Below are 17612 nucleotides of genomic sequence, written 5' to 3' on the forward strand. Positions count from 1 at the left end.
TTGGCAAGATTCTTTCACGAAGCTGGATTTGCTTTTTCGTGGAAACTGGAAAAGCTTCTTTCAGAAAGTTGGGAAAGCTTCTTCCAAGAAGCTGGGAAAGCTTTGAAAGCTTCATTCAGGAAACTTTTCTTAGAATGCTTCTCTCGGAAAACTTGGAAAGCTTTTTCTTAAAGCCGGGAAATCTTCTGTCATCCATTGGGTTTCAGAAAATTTGGAAAGCTTCATTCACAATCCTGGGACTGCTTGCAGAAACCTTTGAAATCTTCTTTGAAGAAGCTGGGAAAGTTTCTTCTAAAAATTTAGAAACATCTGTTAGGAAGCTTGCAAAACCTACACATAGCTTCTTCTCCTAATTGAAAACATAAGAAGAAGCTATGTGTAAGTTATTCAAACTTCCTGAAAGCCTTTATTGTGACAGGAAGGCAATATCTATTAGCACCCAGCCCACTGTAATCTTCCGTCCCTAATAACCTCTTCTTCTTTTCAGTAATCTCATACGGCGACATCGGCATCGACACGGCAGCCGCCAACGGTCAGCAGCAGCACATCAGCCAAACGGCAGCTTCCGTCATGCTGGACGGCAACAGCAACAATAGCAGCTCGGTCGTGATAGCGTCCAGCAATGTCGGTTCGATGTCGGCTGCCACCGGTGGCCACATAACTTCGTCGTCTGCTTCGTCGCCTCTTCTCGCGGCCAGTAGCAACCACAGTAATAATAACAATAACAACAATAACAGTACTATCGGTATTATTCACAATAGCACTAGTAGCAACAGCAACAGTAGTAGTAGTATCAGCAGCAACAGCAGTAGTGGTAATAGCAATGGAAATAGTAACAATCACCATCAACATCAGCAACAGCAGCAGCAGCAAGGGACGACGACGGGTTCGACCGCTTCATCCTGCTCTTGCTCGCTGAATGCGATGGTCATTTGTCAGCAGTGTGGCGCTTTCTGCCACGACGACTGCATCGGTGCTTCGAAACTGTGCGTGTCCTGTGTCATACGATAAAGAAATTCTGTGAAAGGGCATCCCCACTGGTTGCTCCTACTTCAAACATACGTTTGTAGTAAGAACCATCGGTATGGTTGCCCTAACTGGAAAAAAGCGGTAAAATGGAAAATGTTTTTAAATACTAAATTAGAAAGCCTGCCACCGAATACCAACAACTACTACTTAATCACACGAGTACTACACTGCCCATAACTGCATAACAGTCACATTCGACATTTTTGACAATTTCGAGTTAATACCGGGGAGAGTCATCAAATGACAAATACTTTAGATCAACTTACTAAAATCTGTTAGATTGTTCTAGAAAATTCGAAAAAACTACCAAGTTGTTTTGTCACATTGGCAATAGTAACCGCATAACAGTCACATTGAGATTACACATGAGCCTCGTAATGCAGTGGCAAAGAAATTTCTATCAGAATTATTTTCTGACTATTCACCCAATAAGCGATATGAGTTGTACAACATTTCAGCCTCAAATAAGCACATTTGAATTCTTAGTGATTTTTTGAAATATCAGTTCCCTCCCATACTGCAATAAAATGCAAACTTGGTATCCCATTTACTCAATGCCTACTTTTGTCGAATGTTACAAATATGCAGTTATGGGCAGTACACAGACACGACGAAACACATCCTCACTCACACATACATTGAAAAAGAGTTCATTTCTGAATGCAAACGCAAAAAAATCTAAGCCTGTGCAAAGACTCATACTTAGCCGTTAAGTAAGCGATTGATGATTTTGTTTCCGACTTCAATCGAATTTGTTTTTAATTTTGTGAGGATGATTTATTGTTCGGAGAATCGCAGTGAATCCCGATCTTATGTGTATGACTAAGGGATAGATTTGACGTGTGCTTTTGTGTGCGAGTGTTATTGTGCTGGATTGTGCGATCGAGGAAGAATGAATGGGATCAGTAAGAGCGTCGCAAAACGCGCGCGCTTCAGAGCTTTGTTTGTTTCGTATTTTTCGAATTTTTTCACCCTGGTGTGAGTAAATATTGAGAGATAAACTAAAAAGAACGCTGAATTAAAATTGCGCGCTGAATCTATTTAAGAAATCAAGATAAATCATAAACCGGTAAATAAACTGAGCTAGGAAAAAAGAACCCTCTTGTAATAATTAACTGCTAAGTCTAATCTAATAAGCTATTAAGCGGAAGAAAAGCAGCAAGTTCACCCAAGGGCATAAAAACACACTTGCGCATAGTCACGGTTCGTGACGAAGCGCGTGTGTGGCGTTATGGGGCAGAATGAATAAAAGTATAATCCAGAGAGAAAAGAAATTACTTAAAATAGTTGATAAGATTGGCCTTCCCCTAGGACTGGGAATGCAGTCGATCATTTATAGAAACGGAAAAAGAAATCCTGTTAGGTGGTTCATGGACAAAAGGTCGAAAGACAAAAGGTCGAAAACGATTTGCATGGTGGAAAATTTTTCCTTCTTTGAAAAAAGATTTTCGACCTTTTGTCCCTATTTTTTGTTCTTCGACCTTTTGTCCTTTGGACCTTTTGTCTTTCGACCTTCTGTCCTTTCGACCTTTTGTCTTTCGACCTTTTGTCATAGATTCCTGTTAGGTTATGTCCTGATACAATGTCGCTCAAAGTGCCTTAAATCAATCGACGCTTGGTAGAACAACATTGCAAGGTGATATGTTCACACTAGGGAAATTTTTAACTTTTGGATAATAAAAAAATCACGTCTGCTTCGTTTGGAATTCAAAGTACAAGAGACCGAATCTCGAGTAAGCTTATTAGGGTAAGTTTCCTCTCTCATACAAATAGATTTTTTTCTGGCTATTTACCCGAACATTACAATTCTTCCTCCTTCAGATCTGACATTATAATATATATATTTTTTATTGGTTTTAATATCAAATCTTCGAACTCATTATTCACTTGAATTAGGGGTCATGCACAAATTACGTAACGCTCCAAGGTGGAGGGGGGGGGGGTGGTGTACGTGGCAAGCGTGACAAGCCTTACAAAATTCCCCCCAGGACTCAATGACGATTCATCATTCTTAACATTGCTACTGGGAGTTTTTTTGAGAACGACTTTCTTGATATCCACCTCTTTTCGATCGCGAATAACTTCGCGTTGCTATCGGGCTAGTTCTTGTACATTTAACTCGTTTCGTCTCAATGTTCTGCCCAGTTTCGGTGACCTCGTCCGGAAATACGAGCAGTTCTTCTTCAGAGTCTAAGGAGTTTCGTCTTCGCTTCTCTTGTTGTATAGACACTTGAGTCTTCGAGTTGGATAGTCGAGGACCTGCAATCTTTAGTTGACTCCTGTGGGCGTTGCAATTATGCCTGCCAAAAGAGATTTCAAAAACATTAATCGATACTCTTTTGGCATATTTCGCCTCCACCCTTTTCTCAATTGCATATTTATCATTACTTTTATACCATATACGATCCCCTAGTATTAGATTGAGAAATGAATCTTGGGATGATGTGTTATCCGCTTGAGTTTTTGGTCTTTGCTCTACAGATAGACTTGAGGAAGAAAATCCATCTTGTATTAAATAATTCTTGTAACCTCGTCTAGGATGTATAAGGTCTACTAGACTCTTTGGTTTAAAACTTAATAACTTCTCAGATGGAAAACTGTCGTCAGTTGCGGAACATGTATTTCTATAATTTGCTAAAAAATAAGTAATTCGATCCTCTTCATCGAGTGATCTCGTCAAGGGGTCCAAAATAAATTTCTTTAATACGTCTTTTACTAGCCTAACCATCTTCTCAGCTTGACCGTTACTACTAGGGTTATAAGGAGGACTTTTCATTACTTTTATTCCCTGACGTTCCATAAAAGCAGCAAAATATCCAAAGTTAAACGGTGGACCGTCATCCGTTACAAGAACGTCAGGAAGTCCAAATCTCGCAGTAGTGCTAGTAAATAAGTATGGCAATCCTGCTTGGGAACCACTGACATTTTTATACATGGCTCGCAGTTTTCAACGAATTGCTCTATGTCCTTATTCAAATCAAACCTAGATAATGATCGGCGGGCCATCTGCTTCATCTTAACAATATCGTTGTGGTTCGTGTGAAGCAGTTTTTAAATATTATGTCTAAGAGAAACAGGGATAAACACGCGATCCTGAAATAAAATACATCCTTTCACAACTTCTAAATCAAAACGTAATGAAAATACATGACGCCAAGAATTGTCCACTTTAGCAGGCCAACCATTAATTATGAAATCTGTAACTTTTGCTAAGAAAAGATCAGTTTTACTTTCTTTAGCAATCAATGCAAAATTTTTACTCTTAATGCACCCACACGGGAAAAGAATCTGTTTTAAAAATTACTATTTTAGCTGACTACGCCCATTCTTGAAAGTACCATGGAATTTCAGTCCAATTTACTATGTTTGCGGTACATCCCACCACATTACCGGTACATTTACCAGAAATAATTTACAACAATCTGATTTCGACTACAGACATGGTAAAATCAAGCGCATTTCTGGGCTGCCGAAAATTGCCGGTGCGAGCGCTTAAGTTAACCCCCTAAAATGGTAGTTTTTACCGCACAATTTTTTTGCGTGCACTATCAAGCTTTTCGGGAACACCTTAATCAAGAGGAAATCTTGAACAGAAATCTACGTTTCCCATCCTAGATGATGGCCTGTATTGAATTTCAAATTCGTATATAGACGTTTCCATGACATACCTTTGTAATCTTGTCACACATAGCTGATGCTTACCGTCTTTGCCAAAAATTCCCAAAAGTGGTTTATGGTCAGTGAAAATTGTAAATTTCTGGCCTAAAAGAAATTTTGTGAAATTTTTTCACAGTGCACACTAGTGCACGCTATGTTTGAACCAGACGATTATAAGAATCGAATCACAGACAAACAGACGTCACACTCTCATCATTGTCCATCGACCACCTTTTTAACGGTCGATTCAAAAATATGGTAGGTGGCCAATCCCTCATCCGCAGCGCTCGCATCGTTTTTGTTCGCGTTTGACGTTTACACACTACCGCCATCTGTTGGCCCTTCGGCCAAACACACTAATTTTAGCATTGGGCGTACATGTCCTCGCGACTATGATTTGGATCGAGATTTGTTCTAAGTGTTACGTCTGTTTGTCTGTGATCGAATGTTCATAATCGGAAAGTTTTAAAATATTCCATCGATGAAATTTTATTTTTTTTTTACTTTTAAGCCATTTTTCGTACTAAATTCCACGAAAATCACGTTTTCGATGCACTCCAGCCCATACAAAATGTATGGAAAAAATTTCATCGATAGAATATTTTTTAAACCTTCCGATTATGAAAATATAGACCAAATACTGATCTATAGCGAGGAAAAATCCGATGTACATTCGATTTCTATAATCGTCTGGTTCAGACATAGCGTGTAGTGCTAATGCCTCCAAATGTAGGATAGGGTAGGTGTTTTGTGCGGCATTTAATGAGAAAGATGCAAAACTAATAGATTTTTCCCTTCCATCGACCATATGGGCTATAACTCCTCCCAGCCCATAGTTACAAGCGTCCGATACAACTATAATCGGTTTCGCAGGATCGTAAAATTCTAGAAAATCTGCATCTAACAAGGCTTGTTTACTTTCTTCGAACCCACTTTTCTGGCATTGCTCACTCCAAACATATTGTGTATCTTTACGCCACAAAGCCGTCCGAGATAAATAAGTGAATTAACAAAAAAATGTCATTTTTTATAATTTACTTTCAGGTTTGCTTCTTGCAATCTTCCAAGAACTAAATATAAATTCAATAAGCACTCTTCCTAAGTTTCTCCAGTGATCAATACATCGTCTAAATAACAACGAACGTGTTTTAACACTATTAAAATCTGGTCCATAACCTTCTGAAATATGGCGGCACTAAACGACGCACCATGAGGTAGTCGATTATAAGTTAGAGCCCCTTAATTGTGTTTATCACAACAAAACCAGTTACAACCTGCTGGCGACGCAAACATATCTTGCGCTAGAGGTAGTGGATATGTATTAGGAATAATTTGCTTGTTAATCGATGCTTTACAATCTATTACCATCCTTATATCGTTACCTTTCTTTAGCACTATGACTACTGGGGAGGCCCATTTACTAACCTGTATTGGCGAAATAACATTCTGTTTCTCAAGCGAATCGAGATGCTCTACAATCTTTTCTCTCAATTTAAATGGCACGTGGTAGGCTTTTTTGAATATCGGTTTGTCATCTCGAAGAACAAGGTCAGCTGCAAACTCTGTTATTGGATATGAGAAATCACTATCAAATACCTTAGGAAAACGAGATTTAATTGTTGATTCAATATAACCCATGCCAAAATTAGAGCCTAGTCTGCTATCAACATCACCGTTTACTGCGTTGATCCCTAACGAATTTCCAAACGTATTTCTCCAGTTTGAATACAAAATGTACAGCCAATTTCTACCAAATAACGGCACAAATCGTCTTGTACAGTCAAGTATGATTAGTGGCACTCGTTGCTCAATATGATTTGCCACGACTTTCTCCAATATTTGACCAAAAATAGACAATTGTTGACCATTAACGACAACCAACCGACTAGTACATTTAGAAACCTCGATATGATTAAAGTATGTTCTATAGGTTTCCAAACTTATAAACGTAACCGCTGCACCGCAATCTATTTCCATACTCAGCATAATACACTCAACGAAGACCTCCACAATGCATGGCTTACTAAATTGTTTACCAGCTATCATCATGCAAGGATAGTCATCATCCTCATCCATGGTATCCCTTATTTGCATCCTTTTGAAATCGTATAGCTGTTAATTTCAATCGGTGCATCCTCCACAAAATTTACATTTTTACGATTTTTTAATTTATAACAGTTGCGTTTTACGTGACATCTCAGTTTACAAAAGTTACAAATCACATTGTGATGAGGATTGCTGTCTCGGTATCCACGACGATCTGCATAACTAATACTCGGTTGGCCATCATAATGATTACGATCCCGTCTATGGTTATCATATCGATTATTATTGTAATGTGCTCGCTCACGTTCTCCACTTACACTTCTGCTTCTACTACGATAGCGTCTAGTGTAACCTCTCGATTATTGTCTACCGTATCTATTCGTATCGTTCCACGGATCTTGATTACCTAAACGATATTCGACCGAATTTATTTAGGCTGACCATAAGCTAACAAAACAAAAACGGGACAATTAAAGTACAAAAACGGGACTGAATGCGAGAATTCTTCTACTACAAGCTTCTCAACCCGACAATTATTGTTGCTGTTAAACAAAACAAAACAAAAGAGTTAAACAAATTTTTCTTCATCTGATTACTCGAAAATTTAGCTGAATAAGCTTTCATTCAAATACCGATGTTACTTGGGTAACAATCTCTGTTCACTCATAAATTAAATTGGAATATTTTATTTTTGTTGGGATGAAAAAAAATAATTTGGAAATATAAAAAAAAAAAAATATTGTTTTTCTTGTGAAACAGTATTCTATTATAATTATAATCTTTGAAAAAGACATTACAATTCTCAAATGTTTTGAATATAAAATCTAAAAAATGTTGCTCCTGATTTTCATTAAGAGAAGGGCTGATTGATTGAAACAATTTTTAACGATTAGTTCGACTGAAAATTGTTAAAAAACTTAATTGTTTACTTCAGCAATTTACTTTTCATAATTTAGTCTTATCTATACTGCAATTTTTTGAAACTGCGTCATTTTCACTCAATTTTTATTCATTTGGGTTTATTTGGAATTCAATAAATCATTTTCCTTTGAGTTTTATTGACGACCTTTCCTTTGAGTGATATATAATATAATATCCAAGAATGACCCCAAACTTTTGGTCGAAAGCATGATTACTTTTTATGGTCAAGTTCTGTATACAAAAAACAAACGTTTGCAAGGAGATTCGACAAAACATCAAATTCAAATTTATTTTTGTACGATACAAAGATGATAATTTTTATCATAAATGGGTAACAGGATCGCATAAAATCAATATTTTTTTAATTATGAATTTAATGGCTTAAGTGTTCGGTACTAGGGGTTCTCTTCCTATACAAAACTTTTATAAAATACTTTAGAAACATAAATTAAATTAAATTAAAAAGTACAAGGTATTCAAATCTACTTTTTTGGTTATCTATTGAGATTCTGCTCAGATGATTCGAATACTTTAGAATAGATGACTTTGATTGACAAACTAAAAACTACTGGAGAAGTAGGTAAGTCAGTTATAATATATTGAAAATAGTTTAAACTATGCTGCGTACATTCCTTATTTCAAAAAATACGGGACAAATTAGGCATTTCCAATAATATGACGGGACAGCCCGATAAGGTCGTGAAAACGGTACTGTCCCGTTAAATACGGTACGTATGTGTAGTAGATAAAGCTTGGTTGGTAAACATGAGAAAAATAATAATAGCGACGAATCATGATTGCCGATTTCTAGCGTGTTTCAAAACAAATTGAAGCATGCTACAATATCCGTTAAAGGAAAATGGAACGATGGTATGGAATAGTTCGTCTGTGATTCGGGTTTTGTATGGTGTTCGGGTCGATACGGATGCTTTATCGTCGTGCCAGTAGAGAGCAAGCGGCAGGCCGCGAAATCGCCTGGGGTTTTCGGCCTCGGTGACTAGCAAAGGGACCGTGTATATGTATGGTATGTGAGGTATGCGACCATCGAGAGAAAGGCGACGATGGAGAGAGCACACCGGCGAGAATTACGTGAAAACGCATGCGTGCGTACCTTCGGTGCATAACGGTGCGGCCATAGTAACGCGTCTGCGTCCGCGAACGCGATGCGATCAAAGGATTTCCTGTTGTTGATATTCTGCTTTGCGGGCTCGCACACGCGGACGCGTCGCTCGACGCGTTTACTATGGCAGCGCCCTAAGTAGAGCATCAAGAGAGTAGGGGAAATAGAGAAATTCGACTATTTCGCGTCGGTAAGAAATCGGTTGTGCTTCGGAAATTTCACTCAAACGAGGTCAGAGATCGCGTTCGTCGCGATCGGAGCCCAGCATATGTGAAGGTTCGAAGCCACTTCAACGGCGATGAATCGTCATTCTGTTGGATAAAGTTTGCACGATCGGACGTGCTTTAGTGGATTTTGCTGTCTATTTGCAGCAAAATTATTAGTAGATGGAAGATGGTAGAATTCGCCAAATTAGAAAATTTGGCGAATTCAGAAAAGAGTGGTTACGACAGTATGGTCAGCCTAAATTTATTTCTCTTGGATCCTTATTTCGTTCTGCTAACTCCTTCGCACGACACAAACCGAACATTATTTTATCTCTAATTGCTTCATCCTTATGTGCTCCAAAACCACAGTGGCTGGCTAATAATTTTAAAGCCAAAACATAGTTTCCTGCAGGCTCATCAATACCCTGTAACCGCGCGTGAAATTTATGCCTGTGCATCATGTTGGGCTGCACTTTGTCTAATCTTTCCTTCAACTTAGTAATCATGTCATTACCGTACATCCCCGCTAATTTGAACGGTACCTCATGCAAACCATCGGGGTTCATTTTTAATTTGAACATCTAGTCACCCTAGCAACGTGTTTCTGGTAAACTCTTTCACTGTTTTGTTTTGATTCTGCGTTCCGTTCCACAGCGTTCCATTTCACTTTACTCCGTTCCATTAGCTAAATGACGTTTGAACCATTTTTAATCTGAACGATGTGCAAATTAGCGGGGTACAGATTAAAAAGTGTTCAGATTAAATGTGGTCAAACCAACGGGGGTACCCGGTATACTCAATCTCCGCAAATTCTTTTCCAGGGTATATTAGCTCTATTTCATCAAATATAACGGAACCACTGAGTGCTATAAACAGATGTTTCTTGTTGTTCTCCGGTATATTATTTAGCTGATACAAAATGTTCATAATTCACAATTCAACTCTTCATAATGGTCAACACTTCCGATAATAGTAGACATGCTGATTATTGGATGTAACAAAATTAACTCTCAAATGACACACAATAAGAGTGAATAGACTTACGTGCTGTGCTAGTTCTTACTCTCCAGGCGTTACTCCAAATGATCCGTGATCGGCGGTTCGTCAAAATTCATCTCAGCAGCTATCACCTCACCAAAACTTGACTCGCCAACGTTTTTCTCACCAACGTTCGTCTCACTGACGTTCAATCTCATTGATGTTGGCCACGTCAACTTTGTCTCATTGACGCTTCTTCTCATGCAATGCTCACTCTCACCAATGAGTCTCCAAGCAGTACTAGATTCACTCTCTGCAAACAACTATTGCTATTGGTTTTCTCTTTCAGTACTTCTCGTTCTCTCTTTAAAATCTTCACCACCAAATCGGCTCAGCTAATTACACCGATCCAACAGCTTTTCTTAATACTTTTCACAATGTCACAATAGGAATTCTCTTTTGCTCACCAGCTCGAAATTCTCTTCAATACTCAACAGTTTCCCTTCTACACCAACAAAATAGCGGACCAAGCGGCTTCAGAAAAATTACAATGGCTACCTTACTCTTTACAAACTATGTGGACAAACTCAACAAGAATACTATACGATTTCTGGAATTTATAAGCACTTCGTTACTATTTCGTTTGTTTGATTCAGTATTCTATTTTGTTCTAGTCAGATGTCTCACCTTCTCTTCTTATAGCCCACTGACCACAAACTACTGTGATGCTCTGATAAGTTCACTGAAGCAAAAAAATCAACGCTGCACGGCCTTAATGCACGCTACCACTAGCCGCTGCGAGAAAAAAAACACTTTCTTTCCTTGACTAATTCGCTAAGTTCAACTTAAAATGCTTCTTAACTCGTCGACACTTGATATGTTCACACTACACGCAAAAAAAAAAATGTGCGGTAAAAACTACTATTTACTTAACTTGAGCGCTCGCATTGGCAATTTTCAGCAGACCAGAAATACGCTTGATTTTACCATGTCTGTAGTCGAAATCAGATTGTTGTAAATTATTTCTGTCAAATGTACCAGTAATATGGTGGGATGTACCGTAAACATAGTAAATTGGTCTGAAATTCCATGGTAGTTTCAAGAATGGACGTAGGCAGCTAAAATAGTAATTTTTACCACAGATTTTTTTTTCCCGTGTAGGGAAATTCTTAACTTTTGGATAATAAAAATCACGTCTGCTTCGTTTGGAATTCAAAGTACAAGAGACCGAGTCTCGAGTAAGTTTCCCGGATAAAAACGTACCATTCAGTGAATGGAATAAACCATTAATGTACAATACGTTATGGATACAATACAGCGTATTGTAATTGAATGTCGAAGCAACATTATTCTTGTTTGAATATACAATTCAAAAACAATATAATATATTGTAACAGAACACTATATTGTTTTTTATTGGTTTTATACCTTACAATTTTGGTTAAATTCCTATATTCGTGTAAAACAACTGTTTTTCTCACCAACGTTCGTCTCACTGACGTTCAATCTCATTGATGTTGGCCACGTCAACTTTGTCTCATTGACGCTTCTTCTCATGCAATGCTCACTCTCACCAATGAGTCTCCAAGCAGTACTAGATTCACTCTCTGCAAACAACTATTGCTATTGGTTTTCTCTTTCAGTACTTCTCGTTCTCTCTTTAAAATCTTCACCACCAAATCGGCTCAGCTAATTACACCGATCCAACAGCTTTTCTTAATACTTTTCACAATGTCACAATAGGAATTCATTTATAAACACCGTCAATTTTCTTATCAGGTGGGGCAAGTGAAAAGTTTATCATTAGAGATTGAATTTGTGTTTTCTCTTTAAGTAGCCATAAGTAAACATGGTTCGCAATTATTATAGAAAAACATAACGTGTTGATAATTCAAGAAACACTATACTCAAGCGTTAAAAGCTATTAGAAATCATGGAAATTCTCTAAAAGATGTTGCCAAGCATTACAATATCAATATGTCTACTTCGGGCAGCCAATTAAAAGGAAGACGTTGATTGAAAAGTTGCGATATTAGAGAACACACGGAAATCTCGTGGAATGTCTATGTAAAGCTAGTTCAAAACATAAAAATGGGGTATAGGTCTATCCACATAAAAAAGACCCTAAATACGTTATTGAAGGATTCGGTTTGATTTCTCCCGAAGAGTTATCCGACGTCATATCCGACTTTCTCAAAACCAAATAACGAGCGGTGGAAATTCTACAGAGCAGAAATGCAATTCCTGTCAACATTAGAAATGTTGCAACATTGGAAATGTTGCAGTTATAATGTTGTCGAATCATTTCAACTAACATAACTGAACAGAAGAAAATTGAAGTGAAAAGAATAACATTTTCTTTATTACTTGTGTAATGGTTCATTGGGAAGCTTTAACAAGTGTTAAAGCTAATAGAAATTGTGAATATAACTGAATTTATTGTTCAAAACGGTAAACTTTTCACTTGCCCCACTTTTGGGGCAAGTGAAAAGTAAAGAGGCATTTTTCAAAAACTTTTTCTGTATTTTTTCTTCAATTTTTCATAAAAATCAATTTCAGCATGCTGCTTATATATGGTGGGAGTCAAGCTAAAAAATATACACAACCTCATTTGTTTCAATTTAAAGTCTCTAGAATTGGAAGAATCTCAACTATGCGAATTCCATTACCCACTTGCCCCACGGTACCTTATGAGAAAATATCTATATTTGTATTGTTACGACACTTAACCACCCATACATTATATTGGCAAAATCTCATATACAATACAGTGAACTGTTCAAAACAATATATTATACTGTTATTGTATTGTCATTTTACAATACAATGTATTGTATTTCCAATATATTGAATGGTACTGTTTCAATACGTTATATTGTTTTTGTATTGTATTTTTTATCCGGGTTATTAGGGTAAGTTTCCTCTCTCATACAAATAGATTATCGTTTTCGTAACGACTCTCTCAAAGTGTCGAACTAGAGTGCCTGTAAACAAGAGTGACGTCATGTTCCAGTTTTGACAGGTCTCCTGCTCGATTGGAACGCGGATTTGTATGGAAATGACAGTTCGCCGCTGTTCCAATTTTGACATTGACGCCACTCTTATCTAGATCCACTCTGGGTCGACCATTACATAAGGGACCGTCGATATCTCTGTGTATGATCTGAACATTTAATAAGAAATATGCCTAATAAAACTTTGAGCTAAGAATACCTATAAGTAAATGCAAACTAAATTTAGTAGCATACCATTTGATTCTACCAGATTGTGTATCTTTTGACAGATATGCGTATTTCGACCTAAAGCCGTCTTCACTGTCGTGTAAGTCGAGTCTAGTAATCCTTTCCTTGTATAGGCCTTTTCATTTGACAGGTCCGTTTATGCATTTGTTTACATCGGTGGAGGACCGGTGCTAACACAGGCCTGTCATTTTCATAGAAGAACTGTCAAAGTGCTTCGAGATCAGCTGATTTCAAACGTCAAATGGAAAGGCCTATAGACATGGAAACAGCGATTATCAAAACCGCACCAGTGAAGGACCAGAACACAACAAGGAAAGGTCATTACAACAGGACAACGCAGCAGGGCAGACAAGGATTAGACGAGGATCATGAAAGAACTTAAGGCGAAACCAGTATCCTCAATCAAGACGGATAAAGGCAACGCGGTCGTCATCATGGACAAGACGGATTACGATAAAAAAATGGCGAGAAAGATAAACGAAGGCCCCTACCGATATTTGAGAGTGGATCCACTACCCGCATTCATCAAACTTAATGACAAAACCCCATACAGACTGTAAGGCTATCATTGGCGAGGCTCGTTTGAAAGAGGCAAACCACATTCTTCCACGAATCAAAGGACTTCCGAAAATTCACAAACCAGGAAAAGATATGCGAGAAATCATTTCGGCAGACGGATCCCTCACTTATAAACAGGTGAAATGGTTAGTAAAATTCAGAGTATGCCGAATCCCCACTAGGGCAGTTAAAAATACCCAGGAGTTCTCCCAGAAACTATTAGAGTCAGGACACATCGAGAACGACGATATGATGGTTCCTTTGGACTTAGCGGCTCTTCTCCCAGCGTTCCAGTAAAGGATTCCCTAAATTTTCTCGAGAACTAATTATTACCCCAAAGGATGTATGAAGCATGGAAAGGAAAGGTCAGGACATACATAAGGTTGGCAAGATTGTGCATGGACGAGAACGACTTTCAAATCCGAGGAAACTTCTATAAGCAGACGAAAGGAGCCTCATGGGAAAGCCTCTCTCTCCGTTTTTGTGCGAGCTGTTTGTAGGAATCTAAGCAACCATGAATATACACCTTGACAGGGAGCTTAAATAAACGTTCATTATTAGTTGTACCTCCACCTGAATAAGACTGTTTCTTGATCACTACAGATGGCGACGAAGAGTAAAATTTCATTCTCAAGAAGCACTTAGAAGATTCCCTTCCCAATGCAAGCTCAACGGGAGAAACTAAGGATGTCAAACATAGCCAACTCTTCAACATCTTATCGTGCAATCTCGGAAGCCTCGGTGTCAGCAGCAGTACTATAAAAACTCCTTCGCATCCTGTCCGAATAGCTCCTGTAACAAGCCCATTGAAATGAACTCTGAAGGACAGTAACTGTGAGAATAGCGTGTACGATGCAAGCAGTGACTCCAAGCTCTCATTCTTCGGAAACATTTTTGGAAAAATTCGGATAAGCAGCCAAATGAAATGAAGACATTCTAGTAACACAAAACTGCAAAGATAAGTAGTTCTGTTATATTTTATGTTGCAACATTATTTGATTTAGTTGGAATCAAAGAGAAATTTTATACTTCTTTGAAATAGCGCATTTTGTTACTTGTGAAAAAATCTGTTCACACACAAGTTGAAAGATTTGATGTTTTCGGTTCCATTACCATTGCTGAAATTTTATTGAATGCATTGAAATCATTGATAATTTATTAGTTTGTGATTCTTTAAAAAGAATATTCGTGAAATGGCAAATAAGTTTTAATTATGACATAAGCTTCTATCTATCTCCAGGTCATGAACTGTATTACAGTCGACTCTCCACATCTCGATGTTCTACATCTCGATATCTCTCCCTATGTCGATGATTTCATAAGTCCCTTCAGTCTGCATACATTTTCACTCTCCATATCTCGATATCCTCCTTATCTCGATATCTCCATATCTCGATGTGTTTCTGTTGATTTTTCGTTCTCAATTTTCTCTCCGTATGTCGATATGACCAATATCGAAGGTTACTAGACCAAAGTTTTGGGATTCAAAACAAATTAGGAGCGCAAAATGACGTCTGTTTGTGTATTACTTTCTTGGCAACGGAGTGTTTTTCAATCTAGTATTCATCAAATATTTCTTCTTTGTCTCGATCTCTCCCTATCTCGATGGTCCCTTCGATATCGAGATGTGGAGAGGCGACTGTAATACAAAACCAAAAACCTTGTGTGCTGGGTACATGCTCCAACTTAAAGGTAACGTTTGTATAAGAAATGCTCTTACTTGTTATTTAACGTGAAATATCTCAGAATCCAAAGGTGCCCGTCACAATGGCAGACTTGTGGCTTTTCTTACGTTTTCAATAGGACAAATCGTGAATGAACGAGCCCGATCCTTTTTGTTTAAAGCTTCATGTTAGCGCAAGAACGGAAAAAGCCTTCCCAAGATTTGGGCCTTCAAAATTTTGATCCAATATCCAAGTTGTCTCAAAGCCTTCGGCTGAAAATGGGTCTCATATGCATATAGCCCACGCATTGAAAAATCGTTCCTAAATTCAAGTAGAATAAAGAATAATTTGTTTAATTTTTACAGAAAAATATCATGAAGAAAATTGAAAGTCATCAATAATTTAATATAACACATATGAAAAAAAAAAAAAATAATAAAGTTATTGTAATACGACAATACAACATCGAAACCTAGCACAAGTAGTGTAATTATTTGATTGGTTCATTTTTAGATTGACGATCGATTGCAAAATATGTGAATGCCAAAAATGAAAATTTTATAAAAAAAATAATTTGTGAACGATAATTATTTATTAACGATAGCTAAATAAAATTAATTTATTCCTATATTATTAAACTGAATTTGTTTATTTATATGTATTTGCATATGAAACGTATTGTTTGCAGAATAATACGAATCTAAACAAAATTTTATGGCCATAGGTGTGATATAAATACATAAAATTAATATGTAAGTACATATAAATGAGGAATAGCTTTATTTCAAGCAAAAGATTCATGACGTGACAAAACTGATCCTTTATATATAATCGTTCTACCAGAGGAATAATTTCAAATCCAAATAGCTGTTCCTGTAGTATTTATCACAGCGATAAACGATATGTAAAACAGTTAGGAAAAATTTGATTACGGAAACACGTTCTACGTGAAAGTTATAAAATAACTCATGTACACGGAGGCCCGACGTAGTCGGGATGAGCCTCTATGTAAAAGTGAGACCCGGGATGCCGGGATGCGCCTCACGAAAAAAAAAAACTGAACAGAGGCCCGCTTGACGGGATGATCCTCCAGTGAGACCCAGAAGATCTGGGATGGTTCTCACAGTGTCGCGTGTTGAGGCCCGATAATCGGGATGGCCCTCAATATTTTCCAGAGACCCGTGCAATCGGGATGGCTCTCTCGGAAAAGTGTTCAGAAAAAACTGAGGCTCGTATTCGGGATGACCCTCAAGAGAAAGGCGAAAACTTTACTAATCTGGTTGAATTTGAGGGAAGCTTATATTAAGGAATGTAGATATCGGATGACGTAAAAATCTATTTCCAAATTTGTTTGTCAGTTGCGAACATTACTGTTTTAGGTTCAGTGTGAAGAATTTATAAAGCGATGTAATTAAATTGCCAATGTATTTTGATTCTTTACTCAACACTCGTCTTAAGCGCTAAAAAAAAAGAAATATTTATTTGATCAATGGAAAACTAGTTCACATGTTGATGGAAACCAGTCTAATAGTAATAAAACTCTCATCGCTTCTCGGCCTAAAGGCTAAGATCTAAGTGTAGTAATAAAACTCTGTTTCTATAGTGAGACCCTTGGCAGCGACTTCAGGATGTGTCTCATGAAAAGTGTTAACTGATGCTCTGTGTGTCACAAAAAAAAAATGATTCTATATGATTTAAAAATGACCTTCAATATATTATAGTGCTGATAACGGAATGATGACGTGGATTTTAAAGGAAATAATAAACAACGAAATATGAATAATAATTCTGAAAAGGGGGGTCTTCCTTAGCCGAGTGGTTAGAGCCGGCGGCTACAAAGCAAAGCCATGTTGAAGGCGTCTGGGTTTGATTCCCGGTCGGTTCAGGATCTTTTCGTAATTAAATTTCCTTGACTTCCCTGGACATAGAGTTTCATCATATCTGCCACACGACATACGAATGCAGGAATCGCAACTCTGGCAAGGAAAGCTCTCAGTTAATAACTGTGGAAGTGCTCATTGAACACTAAGCTGAGGTGCAGTTGGCTTTGTCCCGGTGAGGACGTAGTGCTAAGAAGAATTCTGAAAAGTACATATCCATTACATCTAAACTGTTCCCAGTTCCTTTGAAGTGACCAGGTATAATCTGGAATGATTAGTTAACTTAATCGCGTGTAGATGCCCGATTCGTC

This window comes from Aedes aegypti, chromosome 3 (genome assembly GCF_002204515.2).
Source record: "Aedes aegypti strain LVP_AGWG chromosome 3, AaegL5.0 Primary Assembly, whole genome shotgun sequence".
NCBI lineage: Eukaryota > Metazoa > Arthropoda > Insecta > Diptera > Culicidae > Aedes > Aedes aegypti.